Below are 6406 nucleotides of genomic sequence, written 5' to 3' on the forward strand. Positions count from 1 at the left end.
TTTTCTCACCAGCTGTCTGTGTAGTGGCTGAGGATCTGCATACGCCACGGCCACCACTGAGTCCAGCATTGTTCTTGAGCCAGTTTTCAGATGGTGTCAAAATTTAAAGTTAACAGATCTTTACCAGTACATATTGCTGAGTTGCTTGTAACATAAATGTGCAGAGCCTCTTCCTATAGAATGAAGTTCAAGTGTGTTCTTATAAAAATATGAAGTATCCAGCCCTATTTCTTTCTACAAAGTAAAATACAAATATAGACTTAAAAAAAACATCAAGGCTGTTTGATAAATCCTCAAGGAATCGTATTATTTTACATCCACACACACACACACACATTTATATCTTAATAGAAGTTTAAACCATTTGAGCTGACATTGTACCCAGAAGAACCATAGACTAACAATAATCCCAGTTCCAGATATAAGGAACTTCCTTCCAAATGGTTGCTCAGGTTAGTTCAGATGACTCTCAAAACAGTATAGATTATATGTATAGCCCTTTCTTGTTCCTCAGGGGTTGAGGGTGGGTTCCTATTACTGAAGTCACCATATAGTTAGGACACATAAATCAGATGGCCAGAACTGGATGTGACTTGAGAGTCTCTTTCCTGTGGTCTAGCTTCCATGGTTCCAGAAAACACTATGCAAGCTGCCAAAGGAGGAAAGCAATTTTACCCAGCTGCAACAGCTATGAATCACAATTACCAGCATGGCTTGCTGCGCCTAAAGGTGAAATAAGTGGCTCTCGCGTGACAGTGACAAGCATTAGCTGCCTAATTGGAAGGAAATTGTGTTGGGTACTTAAAATATAGCCAGAGTCGTCAGGCTAGTGAGTCCATAAATCTTAGAAAATAATCTACCTTTGCCATTTTGCTAGACCGGCATAATTCTTTACTACACTTGAATTCTTATCCTTATATCACAGATCAGTGTGGCTACCATGCCTGATCAAAGAACTCTCTCTCTCTCTCTCTCTCTCTCTCTCTCTCTCTCTCTCTCTCTCTCTCTTTCTCCAGCAAATGGAGCCGATTTCGGAAAACTACAATTAGACACAATGTGGAGATCCACAGATACATCTACATCACAGCTCCTGCATCTGTGGAACAGGAAACATGGCAGAAGACAGCCTACTTGGTAGGGCACCAAGCCCTGCAACTCCCCCAGGAAGTGCAATGTTTCTTTTGGTGTACTCCTTCCTTAGATAAAGGTCATTACAGTGGATTCTCTTGAAGTTCCCTACAATTCCCCCACACACTCCACATATTCCTCAGCAAGTTCTTCATGCAGCACAACTAACGAACTAGAAAATCTTTCATATTCTGAGCAAGTTTACTCAAATGCATTGGGTGACCCACTCGTGTTACTGTGAGATTGAACCTGAACTAAAACTCCACTGTCATCTCCTCTATATGCTTATAGAAGAAGGTTTAGAACCACTAGCCAGGGGCCTCTCAAGGGCCTGCATATTTCAGTTACTTAAATTAACCCCGTGAAAGAATGAGTCTTTATTCATGAAATAAAACTTGGCAAGTGAGCCAGGATCCCTCCTTGAGGAAATGTGTGTCAATAAATTAGCCTAACATGGGAATTAACCAGGGAACCATTTTTTTTATATTCAGGTTAATATTTTGTAAACCTGACCTAACATGCAAGCACGCGCGTGTGTGTGTGCGCGCGTGCGTGCGCGCACGTGTGTGTGTGTGTGTTTGTATCTATAAAGAATTTGTTCCAAGGCACCCCTGCCCCATGGTAGATTGAATCCCTGAAACTACAGATAGTGTTGAATCAATATGTTTCCCCCTTTAATTCTCTACAGTATTGCCACACAATATTAGAGTTCATCCATTTTTCTGTGTTTTAGGGCCAGATGTTCCCTTTGCCTTTCTCCCTTTATGCTTTGGTGCCATTATTAAGTGCTACAGATATTTCAATAGTCAATCTAATAAACTGGTTTAATTGGCAGGTAACACACACAATGTGGGTATATTAGACATAGGGGTGGTTCACATTCTGCAGGATAAAGTAAGGGAGCTTAAGAGTCTATCTTTTTCCTCACGATAGCACATGATTTAAAACTCATGGATTGTCTGTTTCTATATTTTTTAAGTTTAATATTTAGATTACAATTGGCTGCAGGTAAGTAAAACTTAAGAAACCAAAACTATGGTTAGAAGAGGACTTTTATATCACCCCCTTAAATTAGCAGCTCCCTTTAATAGTAGTTCCCTATAGGGTTTAGAATTTGAGTTATATTGGAATTTGAACAGTCACCGGATGAGACCTTCTATTTGAGTTTCAGAAATAACAACAAAGGAAACCAACAGAGTAGTGGCAGTCCAAACACCACCCTGCTCATGATCCAGAAATCGCTAATGCTTTAGTTCTAGTTCAAAGGGACAAGAACAGAGCAAAAAAACTCAAAAAAAAAAAAAAAACACCATACCTTTCATCTTTAAAGTACTCAAATAGACCAAGGTACTTCCATTCAGTATATGTAGCAATTTTCTTTGAATTAGGTCTTCTGCTGGATGTGGAGAATCATTGCCTTTACTCAGGCTACAGATTCAAATGTTAATGTCCCCCACAGCAAATCCACAAACCCCCACATGTCTATAATCTTAGCACACAATCAGTTGAGGTGGGAGTATCAGGCCAATTATGAAATACTTTGTCTGAAAAAAAAAAAACAACCAAAAACAGTATCCCAAACTGATAGAACTGATAGAAACTGTGGACTACTAGCGATTGTTGGCTGCTTGAAGGAGAGACAGTTTTTTCCTGTGTTTGTAGCCCCTAGTAAGTGGACAACTCTCCAGAGGAATAGCACACATCCAAGAAAATTTGGCCAGCAGACACTGGGTTTGAAGGATATTTTTTGTTAAAGAACACAGTGTTGGGTGGTTAGGGAAGGGGTTGCAGATCTGGGAAGAGCTGGGAGGGCAGATGAATATGATCAAAACTCTCAAAGTACTAATAAGACTAGAGCAACAATAGATTGAAAAGGTATTTATGGCCTGGAGAATTGGCTCATAGTTAAAGTGCTTGCAACGTAAGCCTAAAGATCTGACTTTGGGGCCATAGAACCCTGGTAACATCCCAGTAACAGTGGCACATAGTATGTCCTGGGATATCTCACTGACTAGCCAATAGGTGAGCTCCAGGTTCAGTGAGAGACACTGTCTCTATGAATAACAGAGAAAGCAACAGAGGAACAAGCCAACACGGGCCTCTATCCTCTGTAGACACACATTGGCACTCATGTGCATGCATATACACGAGCACACACAATTATTCCTGACCATCTTGCATGTGGGTGTATTTCTGCTTTGAAATTCTTCACTATAATTATTTGTATACTAAGTGGTATAGCTTTCTGCTTAGTTCATTAAAAACTCAACTTCCACTTCTAAAAATGGAAGACTATAGGTCAACATGCCTCCTATAGCAGGATTGCACTTAGAATCCAGAGAGCTTTATTTCCAGAGAGCTGTTTTTAATAAAGACTTTTCTATACAGTGGATACCTTTTCTATACACTGCCACACCCCACAAACCTATTCTTACCAAATCCCATTGGCATTCATTACTGCAATTGTGACTCTCTTCGCTAGGTGGCATCTGGAACTGATTTTCAACAGGTTATTTTCTTATAACTAAAAGGCATGCTTTTTACAAAGAGAGAATTTTTTCTTTAAGACAGATCATGAAATAAGTAACTCAACTATGTTTATGCAAGCTTCATGTAAGGCAAATAGATGGTACCAGAAAAAAAAAATCATCCTGAGTGAGGTAATCCAGATCGAGAAAGGCAAACATGGTATGTACACACACCTAAGGGGATATTAGCTGTAAAATAAAGAATAACCATGCTATAATCCACCACCCCAGAGAGGTTAGGGAAAAAGGAGGGTTGATGAGGAAACACCCAAATCTCCCTGGGAAGGGGGAAATGAGAAGAGATATCATGAGTGGACTGAGGGCTGGTGGGAATGGGAACATGAGTTATCAGGTGGGGGGTGTTGAAAGATACTACTGGAAAGTGGAGGGCATTTCGGGGTCAGGTAAAAAAAATGGCATTAGGGAAACTCCCAGGAATCTACAAGGAAGACCCCAGCTTAGATTCCTAGCAAAAGCAGATATGTAGCCTGAACTGGCCATTTCCTGTGATTTGAATGGTGGCTGGACCAGTTGTCATCAGAGAGGCTTCATTCAGCAGCTCATGGAAACAGATGCAGACCCACACCCAAACATTAGGCAGAGCTGAGGATCCTGCTGAAGATGAAGAAAAAGGATTGTAGAAGCCAGAGGGGTCAAGGACACCACAAGAAAACTCAGGCCAAGTGGTAGTGGCACACGCCTTTAATCAAGCACTCGGGAGGCAGATGCAGGCAGATCTCTGTGAGTTTGAGGCCAGCCTGGTCAACAAGAGCTAGTTCCAGGACAGGCTCCAAAGCTACAGAGAAACCCTGTCTCAAAGAAAAAAAAACAAAAACAAACAAATAAAACAAAGGAAGGAAGGAAAAAAAGAAAAAGAAAACTCACAGAATCAACTAACCTGGGCTCCTAAGGGTTCACAGAGACTAAACTGACAATCAAGGAGCCTGCAAAGGACTGACCTAGATCCTCTGCACATCTGTTACAGTTGTGTAGCTTGGTCTTCTTGTGGGACTCCTAACAGTGGGAGCAGGGCTGTCTCTGGCTCATTTACAGGTCTTCAGGATCCTACTTCTCATACTGGGTCACCTTGTCCAGCTTTAATACATGAGAAGGTGCTTTGTCTTACTGGAATTTGATATGCCATGTTTTGTTGATATCAGAGGAAACTTGTCATTTCCTAAACAGAAAGAAAGAAAGAAAGAAAGAAAGAAAGAAAGAAAGAAAGAAAGAAAGAAAGAAAGAAAGAAAGAAAGGATTGGAGGGTGGGAACAGAGGGGAAATGTGGTTAGGGAATGTGAGAAAAGGAGTGAGGGGTAACCATCACCTGTAACATGAGGAGGGCCTGCTTGTTGGGGTTTCTGTCCAACCTGGTAGCCAACAGCCGGCAAGTCCCAAAGAAAATCACACAGAGATCTCTATAAATTATAAAGCTGATTGGCCCATTAGCTCAGGCTTCTTATTAGTTCTTGTAACTTATATTAACCCATTATTCTGATCTATTTTAGCCATATGGCTCGGTACCTTTTTCAGCTGGCAGGTCACATCCTGCTTCCTCGATGGTCTGTGCAGAATTGGTAGGAATCAACTTCCTCCTTCCTAGAATTCTCATGTTCTCATTGCATCATTTCTACTTCCTGTCTGGTTTTCCTGCCTATACTTCCTGCCTGGCCAATCAGCATTTATTTAAAACATGATTGACAGAATACAGACAATTCTCCCGCACCAGTCACCAGAATGTAAAATAAATAAATAAATACTTTTTTTAATTAATTTATTTATTTATTAATTAATTAAAGATTTCTGTTTCTTCCCCACCACCGCCTCCCCTTTCCCTCCCCCTCCCCCAATCAAGTCCCCCTCCCTCGTCAGCCTAAAGAGTAATCAGGGTTCCCTGCCCTGTAGGAAGTCCAAGGACAGAGACAGAGACCCACATTGGAGCACCGGACAGAAATCTCAAGGTCCAAATCAGGAGCAAAAGGAGAGAGAGCACAAGCAAGGAACTCAGGACCGCGAAGGGAGCACCCACACACTGAGACAATGGGGATGTTCTATCGGGAACTCACCAAGGCCAGCTGGCCTGGGTCTGAAAAAGCCTGGGTTAAAACCGGTCTCGCTGAACATAGTGGACAATGAGGACTACTGAGAACTCAAGAACAATGGCAATAGGTTTTTGATCCTACTGTACCTATTGGTTTTGTGGGAGCCTAGGCAGTTTGGATGCTCACCTTACTAAATATTTTTTTTAAAAAAAGAAAGCTTCATATAGTTGTAAAAAGATTGAAAGGACACATACACATTCTCAATTCACACTAATTCCTAGATATGCATAGCATTGTGGTATAGGAAGCACTTCTGTATTTGTGTTACTTTCATTGGTTGAACAAAGAAGTTGCCTTGGCCTTTTGATAGGGCAGCCCTTAGGTGGGTGGAGTAGACTGAACAGAATGCTGGGAAGAAGGGAAGTGTGGCAGACACCATGTTTCTCCTGCCCAAGACGGACGTTGGTTAGACTCATCCCGGTAAGCCACAACCTCATGGTGAACAAAGATTAATAGAAATGGGTTAATCAAGATGTGAGAGTTAGCCAATAAGAGAATAGAAATAATGGGCCAGGAAGTAATTTAATTAATACACTTTTTGTGTAATTTTTTAATTAATTAATTAATTTATTAAAGATTTCTGTCTCTTCCCCACCGCTGCCTCCCCTTTCCCTCCCCCTCCCCCAATCAAGTCCCCCTCCCTCGTCAGCC

The sequence above is a fragment of the Alexandromys fortis genome, unplaced genomic scaffold (genome assembly GCF_014885135.2).
Source record: "Alexandromys fortis isolate MF-2015 unplaced genomic scaffold, M_Fortis_MF-2015_v1.1 scaffold_331, whole genome shotgun sequence".
NCBI lineage: Eukaryota > Metazoa > Chordata > Mammalia > Rodentia > Cricetidae > Alexandromys > Alexandromys fortis.